General features: G+C 43.5%; 1 protein-coding gene and 1 non-coding gene across 2 annotated transcripts in view; one reads left to right on the forward strand and one right to left on the reverse strand.

The window, feature by feature from the left end:
* LOC135915556 (adhesion G protein-coupled receptor B2-like) overlaps window positions 1-22,702 on the forward strand; it is a 704,549-nt gene that overhangs the window by 366,378 nt on the left and 315,469 nt on the right. The window lies entirely within an intron of this gene.
* On the reverse strand, window positions 14,123-14,195 carry TRNAS-UGA (transfer RNA serine (anticodon UGA)). The gene has a single exon. It is a non-coding gene; the product is annotated as a tRNA-Ser (tRNA).

Raw genomic sequence — 22,702 nt, forward strand, 5'->3', positions numbered from 1 at the left:
GGTAAGAACTTGAATTAGCCTAGACCTGAGAAGGGAACGGAAGAAACTGGTACATAAGAAGCCGATCAATGAGTTCGTGGTAAGAGGGAAAATAGAGGAATTCCGGATCAAGCTTCAGAACAGGTATTCGGCTTTAACTCAGGAAGAGGACCTTAGTGTTGAAGCAATGAACAACAATCTTGTGGACATCATTAAGGAGTGTGCAATGGAAGTCGGTGGTAACTCCGTTAGGCAGGACACCAGTAAACTATCGCAGGAGACGAAAGATCTCATCAAGAAACGCCAATGTATGAAAGCCTCTAACCCTACAGCTAGAATAGAACTGGCAGAACTTTCGAAGTTAATCAACAAGCGTAAGACAGCTGACATAAGGAAGTATAATATGGATAGAATTGAACATGCTCTCAGGAACGGAAGAAGCCTAAAAACAGTGAAGAAGAAACTAGTAATTAGCAAGAATCAGATGTATGTGTTAAGAGACAAAGCCGGCAATATCATTGCTAATATGGATGAGATAGTACAAGTGGCTGAGGAGTTCTATTGAGATTTATACAGTACCAGTGCCACCCACGACAATAATGAAAGAGAAAATAGTCTAGAGGAATTCGAAATCCCACAGGTAACGCCGGAAGAAGTAAAGAAAGCCTTGGGAGATATGCAAAGGGGGAAGGCAGCTGGGGAGGATCAGATAACAGCAGATTTACTGAAGGATGGTGGGCAGATTCTTCTAGAGAAGCTGGCCACCCTGTATACGCAATGCTTCATGATGTCAAGCGTACCGGAATCTTGGAAAAACGCTAACATAATCCTAATCCATAAGAAAGGGGATGCCAAAGACTTGAAAAATTATAGACCGATCAGCTTACTGTCCGTTGCCTACAAACTATTTACTAAGGTAATCGCAAATACAATCAGGAACACCTTAGGCTTCTCTCAAGCAAAGGACCAGGCAGGATACCGTAAAGGCTACTCAACAATAGATCATATTCACACTATCAATCAGGTGATAGAGAAATGTGCGGAATACAACCAACCCTTATATATAGCCTTCATTGATTACGAGAAAGCATTTGATTCTGTCGAAACCTCAGCAGTCATGGAGGCATTACGGAATCAGGGTGTAGACGAGCCATATGTAAAAATACTGAAAAATATCTATAGCGGCTCCACAGCCACCGTAGTCCTCCATAAAGAAAGCAACAATATCCCAATTAAGAAAGGCGTCAGGCAGGGAGATACGATCTCTCCAATGCTATTCACAGCGTGTTTACAGGAGGTATTCAGAGATCTTGATTGGGAAGAAATGTGGATAAAAGTTAACGGAGAATACCTTAGTAACTTGCCATTCGCTGATGATATTGGCTTGCTTAGTAAATCAGGGGACCAACTGCAATGCATGCTCGCTGACCTGGAGAGGCAAAGCAGAAGAGTGGGTCTAAAAACTAATCTGCAGAAAACTAAAGTAATGTTTAACAGTCTCGGAAGAGAACAGCAGTTTACAACAGGCAGCGAGACACTGGAAGTCGTAAGGGAATACATCTACTTAGGGCAGGTAGCGACTGCGGATCCGGCTCATGAGACAGAAATAATCATAAGAATAAGAATGGGATGGGGTGCGTTTGGCAGGCATTCTCCGATCATGAACAGCAGGTTGCCATTATCCCTCAAAAGAAAAGTGTATAATAGCTGTGTCTTACCAGTACTCACCTACGGGGCAGAAACCTGGGGGCTTACGAAAAGGGTTCTACTCAAATTGAGGACGACGCAACGAGCTATGGAAAGAAGAATGATAGGTGCAACGTTACGGGATAAGAAAAGAGCAGATTGGTGAGGGAACAAACGCGAGTTAATGATATCTTAGTTGAAATCAAGAAAAAGAAATGGACATGGGCAGGACATGCAATGAGGAGGGAAGATAACCGATGGTCATTAAGGGTTACGGACAGGATTCCAAGGGAAGGGAAACGTAGCAGGGGACGTCAGAAAGTTAGGTGGGCGGATGAGATTAAGAAATTTGCAGGGACGGCATGGCCACAATTAGTACATGACCGGGGTTGTTGGAGAAATATGGGAGAGGCCTTTGCCCTGCAGTGGGCGTAACCATGCTGATGATGATGATGAAATATTGGAGCTTTTTATCACTCAGCGACACTGAAGAGATAGCTGCGTAAGCAGCTCTTCAGTGTCGAGCCTTGCCAGCATTTCCGGGGCTAAGAAAACGAGTGTGATTCCTCCAGGCTGCGCAATCTTCTTTATCCTATGGGAGACATCATGCCCATACCGTGGCACCGCAAACATGTGTCCCTCAACCAGCTGGTTTCTTGGCTGATCGGGCTGTTCCGCTATGGCTGAAATTAAGGCCAAAGGGTAGCCAGCCAATGAAAGGGAATCAACCTGTGCAGCAAGACTATGGGGCATCTCGTATGAGCAAGATTTATTGAGGCTGTTAACGAGGCATAACTTTATAATGCCTCGTTAAACGACCTTTGAGTGTGCGGAGTTAAAGGGCAAGAGTGGCTTCTTGCTTCTCTGTTTAAAGCACCAGCACACATATTTGTTGGCACAGCCTGAGATATAGATAGCACAAGGAATCATCAATGAGGACCTCATGCGTATGTTCTAGAGGCTGCAGCGCTTTCTTAAAGATATCTAAGCCTTCCCAAGCAGCAGGCTCGAAAGCGTGATCTGTGCAATCAATAAATACCAGGCAGTCGTGCATCAACCTGCACACTTTCACAACTGGGGACGCATCTAGGTGGCCTTGAATATTGCGATCATGATGAGCTAGATAAATATCACTTAGTGCCGGCGCCAGGCATGAGCCTATATGAAAACCATTCCTCTGTATTTAGTTTCGTTCATTCCACGAGGTGAAAATTGACTTCAAATAGGAGGTCAGCAATTCAAGAAAGCCGCTAACAGAAACACCTGCAGCATTCTGAAAGCCAACTGATCCAAAATCATCAATGCATTCTTGAACAAACAGTAGCAACTTGTCATGCGGAAGTGAATAGTAAAGATCTTTAACGTCGATCGAGTACCTCTTGAGTCCCTTTTCATTGTCTCTCAAAAAACCAATTACTTCACCAGAATCTCTAACAAGGAAAGGATCGTGAATGATTAGCAGGTTTAGTTTATCTTGCAAAAACAGGCCAAGTCGCTGTTTCAGTTACGATAACCCGCAGAGGGCAGTCAATCTTATGCGTCTAAGCTGAAGAGAAGATATCTAGTCTTAGGTTTTTAGTTTTTCTATCACTTTTGCTAGCTTGTCGAGGCTAACGGATTTGCAGTTTTTTTTGTTTTGCTTACAATTTCCCGTTTGCGAGGAAAACACTGTCATCACGTTTAAAAACTGAATCAATAGAAAGGGTGGCCTTCGAATTGAAGTCACCCAACGACAGGACAGCGAAACCTCCTTCTTTGTCACAGGGTAAAAGGGATAATGAGTTCGCTTTCGGAAACGACGTAACATATCTGATCGGGAGTATCTTTGTGGAAGGTTTGCAACGTGTCAAAACACCCACACCTTCTGTAACACACCTTTCAGATTCGGTATCCGGGGACGTCCTGCAACTTGTCTGACAAGGGTGAGAAGTTCGTGTGGCGACTTTCGAGGTTCCACAGCAAACTTCCGACCAAGAGCTAACACATGCGGCACCCTTTCTGGAAGCATCACATCACCAACACGGTGCACAATGTTCCTCGGCAGTGGTGGCGTCTTTGGAATGATGGCACGTAGTTGTAAAAACGCATGCTCGCAGATATATTCAGCAGTTTTGTCGACGATAACAGACAACTCGCGCCACCTTTATTTTGCCTTAGACGGTCTGTCAGAACTGTGGAGTTCAAGAAACAAGGCGCCACGGTAGAAGTGGGCCTGGCATTGCCATTCCGAGCGCAGAATCTTGCAGATCCTCCCGCTATGCCTACAAGAGGGTTTGAACCCACCTCACAAGGCTGCCATTTTGGAGGTAGGATCTTGACTCGGATTCAGTAAGCAAATGAATGAGTTCGGCATACGGCAAGAGTAATCAAACTGACCAAAGCAATATGAATTGCCGAGGAACAGGAAGAAGAGGAAGAGAAAGGGCCCATTGTGGAAGAAATCAAGTGATAGGGTGGTTGCTTGGGCTGGTTCGTAATACATTACAAAAATGACGCACAGCGTCAACACAAGGTCTGCGAAAGGTGAGATACACAGCGCTGACTTTTAACAATATCTTATTGCGTTGCCACATCATGTGTATATATACAACACGGTGCATGCGCAGAAAATGAGGGGCAGTCACAAAGGGTGTTCTAACAGCAGTTCATTGTGCTAAGAACACGGTCACTTGAAATAAACGAACAATGCAATTTCTATCTGTTGAGTTACATGTCTTCACTAGGGATCAGCGCGATAGAGGACGCACTAACGCACACACTACCGAATTTATTGATGAAATCAGCTTCTATAATTGCCCGGGTGAGCTGTGAGCTGTGTCTCGCTAAAGCTTCCGTATCTTCAAAGAGGGGCACGCAGCCGCAGTCCCGGCAATGGATGCCAAAGTGGCCTTGACGTGTGTTATGGATGTTGTTGCAGTGCTCTCTTACATGATAATTTAAGCACCTGCTAGTCTGTCCAACGTATTTACTGCCGCAAGACAGGGGAATTTGGCAAACCACATTCGTTGCGCTTGTCACAAAACGTTTTCTGTGCCTGACAGAGCAGCAACTCTGACGCAATTTAGGCGCGTTTACACGCTTACAGAGCATTGTCAGTTTTTCCGTGGGTGAGAAAATGACTGTGATTCCTGCAAGCTGCCCATTCTTGTTTAACTTATAGGAGACATCATGCACATACGGTAGCACTGCAAACCTCGGTAGCACTGCGCTCTGAATGCCAATGCCAGGACCGCTTCTGCCGTGACGTCTTGTTTCTTCAACTTCACAGTTCTGACATACCATCTACGGCAAGGAAAAAGTGGCATGAGTTCTTTGCTATCGTCGACAGAACTGCTGAATATCTCTGGCAGCATGCGCTTCTACAACTACGTGCCATCATTCCAAAGAAGCCACCCCTGCTGATGAACAATGTGCAAGGTTTTGGAGACGTGATGCTTCCAGAAAGGGTGCAGCATGTGCTGGCCCTTGGGAAAACATTTGCTTTGGAACCTCTAAAGTCGCTACATGAGCTTCTCACCCTTGTCAGGGAAGTTGCAGGACGTGCCCCGGATATCACATCTGAAAAGAGTGTTGCAGAAGGTGTGGATGCTTTGATTCGTTGCGAACCTTCCATAAAGGTACTCCCGATCGACTATGTTACATTGTTTCTGAAACCGAACTCGTTATCACTTTTACCCTCTGAAAAAGAAAGTGCTTTCGCTGTCCTGTGGTTGGGTGACTTCAATTCGAAGGCCACCCTTGCCATTGATTCAGTTTTTAAACGTGGTGACAGTGTTTCCCTTGCAAACGTGAAATTGAAAAGAAAACTATGGAAACCTCTTAGCCTTGACAAGCCAGAAAAAGTGATAGAAAAAAGCTAATAAGTTAAGCCTAGATATTTTCTTTTCAGCGAAGACGCATAAGATTGACTGCCCCTGCGGGTTATCTTACCTGAAGCAGCGACTCGGCAGAAAGCTGTTGCCTTGTTTTTGCAAGTTATACTGAAGCTTCTAATCATTGACGATCCTTTCCTTGTCAGAGATTCTGAAGTTAATAGTTATTTAAGAGAGAATGAAAAGGGACTCAAGATATTCTCGATCGACGTTAAAGATCTGTAGTGTTCCCTTCCGAATGACAAGTTGCTACTGTTTGTTAAAGAATGGATTGATGACTCTGGATCAGTTGGCTTTCAGAATGCTGCACGTGTTTCTGTTAACTGCTTCCTTGAATTGCTGACCTTCTATTTGAAATGAAATATGCATGTATATGCGTGTATAGCATGCACATCATGGGATCTTTTCACTAAGACAAATATCGCGCGTCTTGAAGAAAATACAAAGAAAGGCAGTAGCGTTCACATTTCATAAATTCGCAAGACTGTACTCTCCCTCTAAAATTATGACAAAATGCCATACCCACTCTTGAATCACGCCGAAAGCTGCTAAGGCTTGAAATCCTTTCCCTTCTCCTCAGCAACAGGCGTGAAATTAAACCATTGAATCACATAACGCCTGCAATAAGACGGCACACAAGACAGCATCATCCGGACTCACTAACACCGTATTATACTCGAACTGACACGTTTAAATTTTCTTTTTTTCCAATGAACAACATCAGACCGGAACGACAGTTTACAGACACAGTGCGACAAAAAATTGTATAAATTTGTATTTACGTAATCCTAATTAGTTCTCTTTTGTTTGTATGCATTATATTGCCCCTTGCTTGGTCCGAAAGGTCTGCAGTATGTACCAAACAAATAAAATAAATTAAACTTTCACCTTATGGAATGAACAAAATTACATCAAAAGGAATAGTGTTCTCATTTTCATTTTTTTCATTTTCATTTATTTACTCTCAAGGCCGTACAGGCAGTAAAGAGAGGAATATCAATAGAAAAAAATAGCTTATGAGGCTAGATAACAGATAGCCGACTTCAACACATCATGGTCTGTGACAGTGACGATGGATGCGGGAGGGCGATTCCAGTCTTGACTTGTTTTCGGGAAGAAGGCTTCGAGGTATACATAACTTTTACACTGAGGCACCCCAACCTTCAATCGATTATCAATACGATATGACGAATGGCTCGGTGGCGAAAAAAGTGTCATTTTTAGCTCATTATTAGTGTAGTATATTTTATGAAACAGGCATAAGCGGGAAATTTAACGTCTAGCAGAAAGGAGAGGTAGTTCAAGCTTTTGCTTCACGCGAGAAACGCTGGCTAAGCGATAGTAGTTAGAGAGAATAAACCTAACTGAGCGGTTCTGAACCGATTCTATGGACTGTGTTAACGAGCTAGTGTACGGGTCCCATATCGATGAAGCGTACTCGAGTTTAGAACGCACGAGTGTTTTATATAACAGTACTTTCAACGGAACGGGAGGGGGATGGAAATTCCGCCGAAGAAAACCAAGGGAACTGTTAGCTTTGTTAATAACATGGTGGATAAGCTTCTGCCACGACATCTGTACTGTCATCTTTCTTAAGATCGCGTCAATTATCATCATCGTCATCAGCCTGGTTACGCCGACTGCAGGGAAAGGCCTCTCCCACACTTCTTCAACTACCCCGGTCATGTACTAATTGTGACCATGTCGTCCCTGAAAACTTCTTAATCTCATCCTCCCGCCTGCCTTTCTGCCACCCCCTGCTACGCTTCCCTTCCCTTGGAATCCAGTCCGTAACCCTTAACGGCCATCGGTAATCTTCCCTCCTCATTACGTGTTGTGTCCATGCCCATTTCTTTTTCTTCTATTTTCTCCTATTCTTTCTAGGCGTCCATATCAGTAATTTATTTCAAGAAAAATAAATTAGTGATGTGGACGCCTAGATACTTGTAGCTGTCGATCAACTGAAGAGGGCAACCGTTTAGATCATAGCTCTGAGAAGCGAACTGGTTAATCTTTCGAGACACCCTCAGTGCTTTACATTTGTTAATGTTTAGTTTCATAAGCCATGCATCACACCAAGAAGAAATTTTATTTAGGTCAGATTGAAGAACGGAGAAGTCAGACTCATTAGAAATTGCGCGGTGCAGAACGCAGTCGTCTGTAAAGAGCCTTATGTTAAAGTAACAGAATCAGGCAGGTCATTAATATAAATTAGAAAAAGAAGAGGCCATAGGAATGACCCCTGAGGAACACCGGATGTTACATTGCATGATTTAGAGTCATGATCCTTAATAGAAACGTACTGTGTTCTATTATGCAAGGAACATTGAATCCACTTAAGCAAGTTACAATAGAGATGGAGTGTGCTAAGTTTCAGTAATAGTAGTCCATGCGAGACGGTATCGAAAGTTCTCGCAAAGTCAAGGAAGATGCAGTCAATAACTGAAGCTCGATCTAAAGTGGAAGACAAAGTAAAGGTTAATAATTGAGTCTCACAAGAATAATTTTTGAGAAAACTGTGCTGCTGTGACGCAAAAGAAATTATGAGACTCGAGAAAGCTAATCAGGTTGCAGTAGATCCTGTGCTCTAATAATTTGCACGGAATACAAGTTAAGGAGATCGGCTGGTAGTTTAAGGGGCTATGGGTATCACGAGATTTGTGGACTGGAATCACCTTCGCCAAAAACGTCCAGCTCGAAACTGTAAATGCCACTCTGCGCCAAGAAAACGCGACCCTAAAAAACTCCTTGAATGATCTAGAGCATCGAGTAACTAGCAGTGAGCAGTACTCTAGGAATGGGAATTTGGAGCTACAGGGTGTCATTAAGAAGGAAAACGAATGTGTCGATGACCTGCTGTGCAAATTTGGTGTAGCCATCGGTGAGCCGATTGCTAGAGGTGACATGGAAGCATGTCACCGCGTACCAAGTAGAATAGAGAACAAAAGTCACATTGTTGTTCTGTTCAAGTCTCGTGTACAGCGCGATAATCTACTGAGAAAAACCAAAAAGGCACGCCTCACTAATGCAGACTTGGGCATAAGCAGCTCAACACCTTCTTCGCCGCCTGTGTACGTCAATGAGCATCTCTGCCCGGCGCTGAAAAGGCTGCTGTCACTTGCGGTGAAAAAGAAATATGAAATTAAATGGAAATCAGTGTGGTCCTTTAACGGAAAGATATATGCTAGACAGTCCGACGCAACACCTGTTGTGCACATACCAAGCGAGCGCGACATCGATAAGATTTTCGTAAGGCAGGGCGGTTGTTGAGCTAGAGTGACGTGCTTGCCTGTGTTTATAGTAACTTTTTTTTTCTTCTTGATATGGATTATCTAGAGCTTGCCCTTTCCCAGTGCGTTAGCTCACGTCACCAAACAAGTGACTCAGTTCTACATATTAATACAAGATCACTTAACCACAAGAAGGATGATGTCGCAATTCTTCTGGAACAATTCCAGTTAACCTTTAGCGCTATCATGTTGACGGAAACTTGAGGAAGAAATGATGATCAGGCATTCAATTTGGACGGTTACAATTTATTTTCCCTAAATCGTCCAAACAAACGAGGTGGGGGTGTGGCCCTGCTCAATACAACAAAGAAGAATTGCCATATTGTCCCTCAATTTACTGTAGTAACTGATGACTATCAAATACTAACAATTCGTTATAAGCTTGAGCTGTTTTCTGTACTGTATCGACCCCCAGCTGGAAGTATTGCCAATTTCTTGCAGTTCTATGAAACGTTTTTGGAATATGTTTGCAATAACAGCTTACACCTGGTTTCTGCAGGAGATTTCAATAATAATATGATGGAAGAAACCAATGTCACCTGCGAACTAAACACCCTGTTAAATTCCACTGGATTTACTAACTTAATTACGACGCCCACTCGTATTAAATGCTCTACAGCATCGGCTTTACATCTTATTGTGACAAATAATGACACTATTGTCTACAGCGCAGGTACTATTATATCTGATATTAGTAACCACTGTCCCGTCTTTCTAAATTACGATAACGAACCACTAAATAAAAATTTACGACAGGAGCAGCTGATTATTCAACAAATAACAGCTGAGAGTATTGAATTATTCAAAAACGACATAATGAATCAAAGCTGGTCCACTGTAAAGGAGAAGAAAACTGCAAATGACGCTTATGATGATTTCATTAAAATTTTTATTCGTATCTACACGAAACATTTTCCTTTCAAAACTTTCAAACCTGTAAAATGTCTAAAAAACCTTGGGTCAATCGTGAGCATCTGAAAATGATAAAAATAAAAATATCTGTTATCATTCATTCTTGCGCACACGCTCTATGGAAGTGTTGCAAGAATTTAAGAAACTTCGTAATCGACTATATGCAGAACTTAGACTTGCTAAAGAAGCCTATTATCGTCGTATTTTTGAAAATGCTAGCCGACAACGAGGTAACGCCACATGGAAGCTCATCAATAATATACTTGGGCGTGAAAATAAACATGCTCTGCCTGAATCCTTAACCCTTGGCGGTCGTGATTTAACTGGCACATCACTCACAAATCACTTCAACAACCACTTCCTAAACGCAGTAACTCCATGTAATGAACATATGCAATAGGCTACAGGACGCGGTAATATGAAGCAGAGCACCTTTCTTGATCCAACAGATAAAAATGAAGTGTGTCGGACTGTTATGTGCTTAAATATTACTTATTCACTCGATGCCGATAACTTGCAGATCTCTCCTATAAAACGCATCACACATTTCATCACAGAAGTTCTTGCACATATCTTTAACCTCATTATCGAATCTGGAGTCTTTCCAGAAGCTATGAAAAGAGCAAGAGTCTCAGTCATTTTTAAGGGAGGCGATCGTAACATAGAAAGTAATTACAGACCTATTTCTGTCCTTCCTGTCTTCTCTAAGTGCCTAGAAAAAATTATCTTTGTTCGAATTACGCGGTTCTTCAATAAATTTATTGTCCTAACAGACGCACAGTTTGGCTTTCGAAGCGGCAGGTCTACTGAAACTGCACTGCTGACACTGAAAGAAGCTATAGTTCATCGCATTGAAAAAAACGAATTCACACTCGGTATATTTTTAGATTTCAGCAAGGCTTTTGATTCCCTCGACCACAGCATTCTTTTGCACAAACTAGAATCAAATGGCATTCGTGGTAGTTGCTTATCTTTACTATGATCTTATCTTCAAAACAGATTCCAGAGTGTACACATTAATAAATGTAGCTCGTCATTCTTGCCTATCACTTGCGGTGTACCGCAAGGGAGTATCCTGGGCCCCCTGATGTTCAATCAACGATATCGTGAACATGGACACAACAGTTAAGTACGTATTATACGCAGATGATTCAACGATACTTATCTCTGACATTAACCTGCCTCATCCACAGCTAACGACGTACTTTCGGAGATTTCCTCGTGGTCAAAAATTAATGGACTAAATAATAATCCAAATAAAACAAAAGCTGTAATATTTCATGCTAAAAATAAAATAGTGCCTACTCACCAGCCGTTAGTTCTTGATTCACTGCAAATAGATATTGTTGATACACATAAAATACTTGGGGTTTACTTTTCATCAAACTTAAGTTGGGATGCTCACGGTAATTACCTATGTAGGAAAATCTCATCTGTATCAGGAGTGGTGTCTCGCTGCCGTAGTCTGCTGCCACTCAAGGCCAAACTTCAAATATATCACGCATTATATAACTCACATTTAAATTATTGTACGTTGATTTGTGGCACAACAACAAAAAGAAACACAAATAAAATACTTGTTCTACAAAAAAGGATAATTCGCTACGTTGGAAACATTGAACGTCTGGGAACCACATGCAAATCATTTGAAAGTTCAGTATAGTTCGGGTTGACAATATTTACTCATACCGCTTGTTGAACACACTCTACTTTTCAAACAGAGAACTCTCGGACTTTATTACAGCCTTATCATGTCTAGAGCGTCGTATTATTACAGTACCTACAAGAAACACCCATATATGGTCTATACCGCGATTTCGTACAACTTATAAATATCAAACTTTGGCATACAACGTCCCAACAACACTAAACACGTATGAAAACACAACCAGTTGCAGTAAGAAACAGTTACGTTCTTTCTATTGTTGTATTGTTTGCTAGTAAAAGATTCAGTAGCTATAAATATCTACTATATATATTATTGTTTGCAAATCGGTTGTTAAAAACATTAATTTTTTAGCTGCATTTTTATTGTTTTTGTGGGAGTGTAAATATGCGGTACTATGTGTCGAACTTTGCATATGCATTTTCATGTGCATCGTATTTCAAGTGTATTTGTGTGATTTATAATTGTTATATTACGCAATGTAATCTCTATCTTTTTTTTTCATTTTAGCCTTTGTAACAGCGTATCTTAGTCCTTTTCCTCCGCACCTTGTATAGCCGCTGCCATGTAACGGTTACCTGGGACCCGTCAAGCCGTTTTTACGGCTTTTAGCCCAGCGGACCTTCCAGCATATTGTCTGGCAAATAAACTTGAATTTGAATTTGAATTTGATGTTGGCCGAAACTGCAGTGACACGGGTAGGCTCTTTAACAAACTGGGTGAGACCAAAGGTCGAACATATATCAAGAAAGGTTGAACATCGGGATGAGGATATAGACACTGATGGGAAGTCAACAGCCCAGTCAATGCCAGGAAAATTGAAATCATAGAGCAAGAACATTGGCGCTGCTGGATATTTAACAACGATTTAGTTAAGACAGTCACATAGCTCATTGCAAAATGTGAATGTACTACCGGGGGGTCGATAGCAAGTGGCAAATATCACATCTTTGTTGTTTTTGTGAATACAACACAAGAACTCAATTTGCGAAGGCACGTGTATATCAAAAGAGGTGATATCAGATGAAACAGCGTCCAAGGTCCCACCGCCACATCGTCCTATTCGGTCATTTCTATAAATATTGTAAGCCTTACTGCACGCGAAAAGTTCCGAATTTTCAATTTTATCTGAGAGCTAGGTCTCGACTAAAACAACAATATCTGCATTACACGTGTCGATCAGCGCTGACAGGGCACCGTGCTTATCCATAATTGAGCGGATGTTAGTGAACAGCACAGAGTAATCGTTGTCATGCTTATTCTGTACGGCCGCGCGATGCTAACTCAAAGCGGGTGACGGGGGATTCGCAGGGAAATTTATTGCGCTGCTGCCTACATTACTCCTGGCAGTAGCAATACTGTTCTGCTGTGTTCATAAACACTATCGGTTTGAGAGAAAAACACGTAGCACGTTTGATTCAGTCGAAACCTCAGCCGTCATTGAGGCATTACGGACTCAGGGTGTAGACGAGCCGTATGTAAAAATACTGAACGATATCTATGGCGACTCCACTGCTACCGTAGTCCTCCATAAAGAATGCAACAAAATCCCAATAAAGAAAGGCGTCAGGCAGGGAGATACGATCTCTCCAATGCTATTCACAGCGTGTTTACAGGAGGTATTCAGAGACATGGACTGGGTAGAATTGGGGATAAGAGTTAATGGAGAATACCTTAGTAACTTGCGATTGTCTGATGATATTGCCTTGCTTAGTAACTCAGGGGACCAACTGCAATGCATGCTCAATGACCCGAAGAGGCAAAGCAAAAGAGTGGGTCTAAAAATTAATCTGCAGAAAACTGAAGTGATGTTTGACAGTCTCGGAAGAGAACAGCAGTTTACGATGGGTAGTGAGGCACTGGAAGTGGTAAGGGAATACATCTACTTAGGACAGGTAGTGACTGCAGACCCGGATCATAAGACTGAAATAATCACAAGAATAAGAATGGGCTGGGGTGCGTTTGGGAGGCATTCTCAGATCATGAAAAGCAGATTGCCATTATCCCTCAAGAGAAAAGGTTATAACAGCTGTGTCTTACCAGTACTCACGTACGGGTCAGAAACCTGGAGGCTTACGAAAAGGGTTCTACTTAAATTGAGGACGACGCAACGAGCTATGAAAAGAATAATGATAGGTGTAACGTTAAGTGATAAGAAAAGAGAAGATTGGGTGGGGGAACAAACGCGAGTTAATGATATCTTAGTTGAAATCAAGAAAAATAAATTGGAATGGGCAGGACACGTTATGAGGAGGGAATATAACCGATGGTCATTAAGAGTTACAAAATGGATTCCAAGGGTAGGGAAGCGTAGCAGAGGGCGGGAGAAAGTTAGATGGGCGGATGAGATTAAGAAGTTTGCAGGGATGACATGGCCACAATTAGTACATGACCGGGGTAGTTGGTGAAGTATGGGAGAGGCCTTTGCCCTGCAGTGGGCGTAACCAGGATGATGATGATTATGACACGTAGCACGTTTTGTTGATGAACAATTTGCTGTACCCGAGATGATACCATTGACCGGAAGACTTCCCAAATGCAATTACCTTTTTCCTGAAGAAAGGGGGTTAACCGAGGGGGCCGATTATTATTAGTCATATCATGAGAAGCCAACAAACACTGACACCAAGGACAACATAGGGGAAATTACTTGTGCTTAATATATGTAATGAAGAAACGATAAATTAATAGAAATTAAAGTGGATGAAAAAACAACTTGCCGCAGGTGGGAACCGAACCCACAACCTTCGCATTTCACGTGCGATGCTCTACCAATTGAGCTACCGCGGCGCTGTTTCCCCACCCACTTTCTTGGGTATTCATGTGTGCTAGTAGAACCCTGGGAGTGTTAGCCAGCGCCATCACTCACAGACCTTGGCGGCGGACGTGGAACGTCCTTGTTGCCGCAGGCGTCACGAGAACGTGATCTTTTTTGGGTGAAGGCAACTGGTCAATAAACCCACATATGCTACCTGAAGGCATCAATGCTGCGGGATTCGAGACCCTCTGTATGTAATAACCGAGAAGAAAGGGGGTTAACCGAGGGGCCCGATTATTATTAGTCATATCATGAGAAGCCAACAAACACTGACACCGAGGACAACATATGGGAAATTACTAGTGCTTAATAAATGTAATGAAGAAACGATAAATAATGGAAATTAAAGTGGATGAAAAAACAACTTGCCGCAGGTGGGAACCGAACCGAACAGAATCTACCTGAATCATCACCTGCTCTATGATTGTGGGTATACCTTCTTTCATGGTTTGTTTCAATATTGACAAGGTAATTACGGTGTCGCCTTCTAAATTTGTTAGTTTTTGTCCTTTCTGTCCTGTCTGGACTGGTTTAGGTTCATGTTGTGGTTGCTGCATTCGTTGCTTTTTCAATTGCCTATTTTCTCTTTCTAGGTCTCCTATTCGCACTCGCATTAGCTCTAGTTCGCGTTCTAGGCGTGTGCGTTGTGTTGTTTGGGGGGGGGGGGGGTTGGCAAGGGATTGCTGCCCAGCTCACCTTGTTTTTGCCTTCCTTGTTCAGCGTCTTGCTCTTCTGCTGTTGTTTTGTTGTTTGGCCCCTCTCTTGGCCACTGTCCCTGGAGTTGTAGCGGTCACGCGAGCTGCACCTGGATCGGGAACTGGATCGGGACTTTGAAGGGGTCCCATCTGGCGACGCAGAGCCCTTACGGTCCGTGCTGAACCAGCGTCTCTTGAGGACTCCGTTGGCTTGTGGTCGGCGTAGACGTTGCGACAGTGGTGGCCTTCCCCTTTGGGGGACCCGTTTGAGTTTCTTGGTGTACTCCGATACCGCCGTAAGATAAGACCTCCTCCCCCCCCCCCCCCCCCCACACACACAGGGCACACTCTGGATCACAGGTCTGGTCCTCAGGAGGGTCCCTTAGCCAACAATTGCTGCACGCCTTTGCCGCGGGCGTTAGACAAATGTCCGTTCTATGTCCCTTGCTTTCGCACAGTTTGCAGTATTGTCTCGTTGGCTGATAAGGCACACATGGCATATCGCCACCGTAATCGTAGACGAAGCGTGGCACTATTGGTCCATGGAACGTTATCATTGCGGTTTCAGACTTGCCGAGCATCCGGGCTTGGGCGATTGTCACTCCTTGAGTGCGCACTCGGAGATGACTTAAATTTGAAGTAGTAGCTTAGCGCAAATAAAACCACGAACACAAGGAAGACAGACAAGTTCATCTTCTGGGGTTTCGCGTTCCAGTCCGTGTACCACTCCTTTAAGGTCCCCTTCAGGGGTGGTTATGTAGGTGGTCATTGGATGTTTAGTGCCATTGAGCCCCAGCGTTTTGATCTTCACGATCTTCTCCGTGACTTGTTCGTGTGGGGTACTTACGTAAAATGATTATGTTTGACCCGTTGCGGAGGCGAAGCAGAAATTTATCGATTCTGCAGGTCTCCGGGTCGCCGCGTGCACCCTCTATCGCTCGCGCAACTTCGTAGATTTTAAGTTCCTTTACAACTAGCCCTGGCTTGGGACGCATGATAATTTTCATGTCATCTCTGGGCAGCGGCGCCGCGCGCGTTCAACGTCGGGCTCTTATAGACGCTATGCCGCGTTTAGCCAAAGCCACCTAGGTCGCTCTCCCGCAGGTGTCCTGGCAATGCAGCTGCTGTTGCCCTCACCGCCGCCTCGAGCTCTGGTGTCATCAGAGGCTGCTCGCAATTGTTTTCTTAAACCTTTTCGTTCTCGAAAAGATAGTGCAAGTTGCCACTGGCCGTTCTTGGCTTCGCCGTCTTCCCTTTCTTTCTCTTCTCCTCGTTCTCGTCGGCGTCGCTGGTTGATTCCCTCTGTATCACGTCGTTAGGTGAGAGGAAGTTCTCGTCAGCGGCAGCCGCAGATCCCGCTTGGTTTTCGATGGCTTGGTCATCTGTGTCCATGGTGTCCTGGGCTAGTTCCAGGTCATTTTCTCGTTGGGAGTTGGGCCATGGCGGCGCTACGCTTGGGCCGGGAGCTGACTGCCGGGGGTCCGCGCTCAGCTACGCTGTTAGGCTTAGCGTGGCCGGCCGGCATGCTCGCGCGATGGCCTTATCGTCTTGAAAGAAGCCGGGTAAACTTGCCAAAAAAGTTGGTATGAGCGTGTTCCTGGTGTCTTCCTACACAAATCCTGTGAATTCCGTGGTGGTCACATGATTTTGACCGCCACTAGGCAAGATTATTGATGGAGCCGATGCGAACACGTCTGTACTCCTTGGGGCTACCTGGCGTTTTTTCTGCACCGATGCATTCTCACTTTTCATGGCCTCGGTAATAATGCCTCGGATATGAGCAGGTTCCTGCTGAGTTTCAAGTGCAGCAACTTTCTGCTCTACGTACGCTAGTCTAGCATTCATGCTTGCAATACACTCCTCAAGTAATTATTTATTGGTTGGCTTTCACTTCATTAAGAGTTGAGATTAGCTCAGCGTGACGCGCATCCATTTAAGTAGCAAGAAAGTTAATGGCCTCGAGAACCAGGTTAGTGCTACAACTAGAATCAGGGCCAGGGTTAAGCTCAATGTCTCCGGACATAACACGCAACTTCGTAACACGTACACAGTCGGATAATAAACACCACAAGATGTCCGGGCATGGGACGAGCGGCAAAGCGCGATTGCTGGAGCGCTAACAGTAAAGGGAAGTCGAGTTACCAACCTGGATGTAAAAGGAGAACGGTCTCAGCAAGGACTGCGCCATTGCTGCCATCCTATGCCCACTGACGAGGGTCGTCATCGCTGGCCTATTTATATGCGCACCACAGGGTGACGCATGCGTTGATGCCGTTGGTTTGGCGGAAAGATCCGGTGAAATGATTCCGCTGACGTTTCCGGCATGCGCAGACGAAGAGAACAGCGAATCGCCGCATGATGCAAAGGCCGAGTTTTCAGCAAGGGAGGGCGTAGTGCAGGCTCCATCGGATGGGTTTCAGGCACGGACAGGAAACAGCCCGATTAGTGGAAGAATCTGGATGTAAAAGAAGAACGGTCTCAGCAAGGCATAGAGTTTCTAAATAAATACCCTAGAGGAAAATGTGGCGCTAGTGTGTACGGGGGTTCTCATGAGCGTTCGTTCGTTCATTCATTCATTCATTCTTCATTTATATCATATTTTACAAAATACGAAAGCCTTAATGGACCCATAGCCATTGGCTAGTCCCAGGTCTATAGTGAACTTCGGCTATAAAACGCAACACACGAGCGCACAAAAGCAGCAGACATATTACATAATGGTAATATAAACATAGATAACTCGGACACGAATGTAAATATAACTCAGTGTTCTTTTATCCTCAACGCGCGCGACCAACAAAACAGACATGATACTTAACAATGACAATGACATTCACAACTTGAGCAATTGACATGTACAACTTAGACAGGAATCTAAATTTAAAGTAGGTTCCTTTTATCGACAGTAATTTTGAAAAAAGTATTTTCTCACAGCAGACCTAAAGTTACGGGCTTCTTTTATATGTATTGGCAAAGAATTCTAAATAAGTACGTCGTTAAATTCCACGAGCCTTTTCTCGTACAGATTTTGACATGGGGGCAAATTAAAACACTGATTACTTGCAACTCTTGTATTTCGTAACGGGTTTTTAAACAAGGTAATTGGAAGTGGATTATTGTTGCCGATAATACTATGAATTACCTCAGCAATTTTCAATTCATACAATGCCTGCACTGGCAAAACATGCAATGAGCTATACAAGTACGTACTGGATTGTGTACACCTAGATGAGGTAAAAATTCTTAATGCGCGTTTTTGCAGACGGGATACAGGATCAAGGTGAGTTAGAAAGTTGTTTCCCCATGAGTCAATACAATACGATATGCGGCTCTGAATGAAGGAGAAGTATAGAATGCGTAGGACAGGATATCCTAAACATTCACGAGCCTTAAGAAGAATTTAACATCCGTAAGCAAGCTTAGAACAAAGGTGTTTAATGTGAGTTTTCCAGTGCATGTCTGAATCAAAGCAAATGCCTAAATATTTGTAGGAGACAACTTGTTGTAGTTTAATGCCACGTAATGATATGTCCAGTATTTCAGTATTGAGCGTTTTCTTCCTGGAATGAAAAACTGTATACTTAGTCTTAGTAAGATTAAGGGTCAGTTTATTGGACGTGAACCACTTAAAAACATTATTTAATTCTGCATTTATTTTATCCTGTATATCGGGCAGACTGTCTCCAGTAAATAGAAGAGCGGTGTCATCAGCATACATCAAAGCCTGTGAATGCCTAAGCGTTGCAGGGAAATCATTTATGTAAAGTGAGAAAAGCATGGGCCCAAGAACGGAACCCTGTGGCACACCAGTTAGTACAGTTTGTAAAGTAGACGTATAATTTCTAAGTATTACTTGCTGTTTGCGGTTACTAAGGTAGCTTCGAAGCAGGTTCAGGATTTTGCCCCTAAAGCCTAGATTGTTAATCTTGTTCAGTAATATCTGATGGTGAACTGTATCGAAGGCCTTTTTTATGTCGAGATAGACAACGACCGCAAATTTATTCTGCTGGAGAGCCGTATTAAGTAGGTGCGTCAAGGTGAAAACAGCGGAGGAAGTTGATTTCTGAGGTCTGAAACCGTGTTGGTAGGAGCTCAGTATATTGTATTTGGATATGAATTTGTTAATGTGCACAGAGCGTATCTTTCCAAACACTGTGTTGATCACGGTAGTAATAGAAATCGGCCGATAACTTGTTGGACTAGAGCGATCCCCTTCCTTATAAATCGGAATTACTTTTGCTATTTTTAATTCTGAGGGATATCTTTAGGAATCAAGGGAATGATTAAATAGGTGGAGGAGGGGACCCGCTAATTTGTCAATGTTGTCCTTAATTAGCTTAACAGGTATTCGGTCAAGCCCAGCTGCCTTAGTTCTTAGCCCATTAACAACTGCCAATATTTCATCCACCGTGATATCCTCAATTACCATAGTATTCACCATTGATTGGATAGGCTGCGTACAGTCGGTGACTTGAGGAAGTTGGTTTGCTAGTTGCGGTCCTATATTTACAAAATACTCATTAAAGTCATCAACTGTTTCCTGGTTAAGTACATCAGGCGATATACGCTGCTCTGAACGAAGCCCTACTGCACCTGTTACAAAATTCAAATTTTACCTGAGCTGCCCTGAGCATTACTGATAAGAGAAGAGTGGTATTCTTGTTTTCTTTTACGCATTAGAGACACCGACAGGTTCCTCAAACGCTTAAACTGGCTTAGATAATATTTATTGGTTTTAGTACGTTTCCACTTTTCATGCCATTTTTCTTTCTCTTTTAGTATGCGTAGGATGTCGCGAGTCATCCATGGGCATATAGGTGCAACATATCCACCAGAGAACTTGTGAGTGGTGCTCTGCAAGACGGCACTCTGGACAACTGTAAAGAAGTTTGTATATTCTTTGTTTATGTCTGTATCATAGGTGTCCAAGAAGTTTACTTGCCGCAGGTTCTCACGAACTAATTGATAGTCAATCTTTTTCTGACGTTCATGACCAGATATGTTCGCAGATATCTTTCCTTCGATTTTGACAGCTAAAAATATGGGCATGTGATCGGCTATTGGATATAGGTAAGTTCCACCCCATCTGTTACATGGGATGTTCGTAAGCGCATGGTCTATTAAAGTGCTTGAACTGCCTGTGATACGCGTTGGCTCTCTTATAAGATTGCATATGTTATGTGACTGTAGAAGTAAGGTGTAATTGTTAGTTTCTGAAGAAACACCTATATTAAAGTCTCCTACAATTACAACACACAACCTACATGGGAATGGTGGGAAGTACAGGCTTTGGATTGACTTCCGTCTTTAGACTAGTGGCGTTTGCTTCTGGCGCTGCAAACAAAGCTATACTCAAATATTATCGCGTAAAATCTAATTCTATTTCTGCAGTGTGATATATAATGTACAACATGCTACATAAACTTTGTATGACTTTGAGATGGAAGCATGGTTTACTACGGTGTGTCACCAGGACACACCAGGGTATGCATACTTGTGCGATTCTGCGCCCAATTTAACGCCAAAGAATAATTATTTATTCATTTTTGCAACAGCAAAACAAACGTGCATGTACTTATATAAAAATACTCATCAAGTATTTCTGGAAGAAAAATGTATTGTGACAAAGCGTTGCGCTCTTGAGCGGAATGCTACAAGTGTCGTCTGTTACGACGCCTGCTCGCTGCATTTAACGCGAGATTTTTCTCGCAGACGACAGGTACTTGTGAACTCTCTCGCTCTTTCGAAAGGTTGCGTCGGCTGTCACGATTGCTGAACGTCTTCAAGTCCTTTTAGGCATATCTGCTGCAGTGCTAGCTAGGACGCTAGTGGCCTCCTACGAGTATGCTTCATCATATATTATACTGGCGTACCGCTTCCGAAGCGTTACAGCGTGCCTTTGCGGGTACCCATTGTGCGACACTAGACTATAGCTAGGAAGCAGCTATCTTTCCTACCACAAGTAGGTTTGGGTTCTCAAAGTCCTAAAACACGCATTTCAATGAGCACATAAACGAGCAATGCATAATGAAGCTCTCAATAAATATTGATTGTCAAGCAACTAGAAGCTTGTATATGTCTTGTATCAGTAGTGCCTTCTTTGTCCTATTCTGAAGTTTCATAAAGCATGTAACGCTACAGTGCCAATCTAACGTACACACTTCACAAACCGAGGTACAAACGCTCAAAACATGTTCTTTCAACATTTACGATGCCGCCGCTTTCTCGTCAGGGCTTCGACGCCACACCGCGACACGAGCATCGTCCCAGTCGCTGGCCCAGCGCACTATCGCCACTCCGAGCAACATAACAAAGGCAGAAAGCTTTGCGTTGCACTGTCTCACTGCAGGTTATAGCAATTGCGCTTGGAGCGAAACCAAAACTGCCAAAAAAATACTTGTAGACTAGTTCGCCAGTCAATAGAATGCCAATTTGAAGCCTGTACTTCCCATCATTCCCATGATGGTTGAACGATAGCAGCGCCAGATTAGCCTCTAGGTATACTAATATGAAACTCTATGCAGCAAGGACTGCGCCAATGCTGAAATCCCATGCCCACAGGATCATGCCCAGAGCATCCCATAGGATCATGCCTGGCGTCGGCACTAAGTGATATTTATCTAGCTCATCATGATCGCAATATTGAAGGTCACCTAGACGCGTCCCCTGTTGTCAAAATGTGCAGGTTTGTGGACGATTTCCTGGTATTTATTGAATGTACTGATCACCCTTTCGAGCCTGCTGCTTCAAAAGTCATGGAGATCTTTAAGAAAGATCTGCAGCCTCTAGAACTTACACATTGGGTCCCCATTGATGATTCCTTGCGCTTTCTAAATCTGAGGCTGTGCCTTGCTAACAAACATGTGTGCTGGTGCTTCGAAACGTGAAGTAAGAAGCCACTCTTGCCCTTTAACTCCGCACACTCAAAGGTCGTTAAACGAGGTATTATAAAGTTATGCCTCGTTAACAGCCTCAATAAATCTTGCTCATACGAGATGCCACATAGTCTTGCTGCACAGGTTAATCACCATTTTTGGGCTGGCTACCCTTGGGCCTTAATTTCAGCCATAGCGGAACAGCTTCTGAGAGGCACAAAACGTGAAGAGCCCGCTCAGTCAAGGAACCAGCTGGTTTAAAGACGAAGGTTTGCAGTGTTACCGTATGTGCATGATGACTCCCATAGGCTAAAGATTGAACAGCGTGCAGGAATCACAGTCGTTTTCTCAGCCCCGCAAAAGCTGACAAGGCTCTGTAAGCGTGTAAACGCGCCTAAATCGCGTCAGAGTTGTTGCTCTGTCGGGCACAGAAAACGTTTTGTGATGTGCGCAACGAATAGAAAAGGGCTTAACCCAGGGGCCCGAATTTTTTATTAGTCATATCATAAGAAGCCAACAAACACTGCCACCAAGGTCAACATAGGGGAAATTACTTGCGCTTAATAAATGAAATGAAGGAACGATGAATTAATGGAAATAAAAGTGGATGAAGAAAGAGCTTGCCGCAGGAGGGGAACGATCCCACAACCTTCGCATTTCACTTGCGATGCCCTACCAATTGAGCTACTGCGACGCCGATTCCCCATCTAATGCGCAACGAATGTGGTTTGCCAAATTCTCCTGTCTTGCGGCCGTAAATATGTTGGACAGAGAGGCAGGTGCTTAAATGAACGTTTAAGAGAGCACTGTAACAGCGTTCATAACATGTTCAAAGCTACTTTGGCATCCATTGCAGGGACTGCAGCTGCGTGCCCTCTTTGAAGGTACGACAGTTTTAGGGAGACACAG

The sequence above is a fragment of the Dermacentor albipictus genome, chromosome 9 (genome assembly GCF_038994185.2).
Source record: "Dermacentor albipictus isolate Rhodes 1998 colony chromosome 9, USDA_Dalb.pri_finalv2, whole genome shotgun sequence".
In the NCBI taxonomy this organism is placed as follows: Eukaryota; Metazoa; Arthropoda; class Arachnida; order Ixodida; family Ixodidae; genus Dermacentor; species Dermacentor albipictus.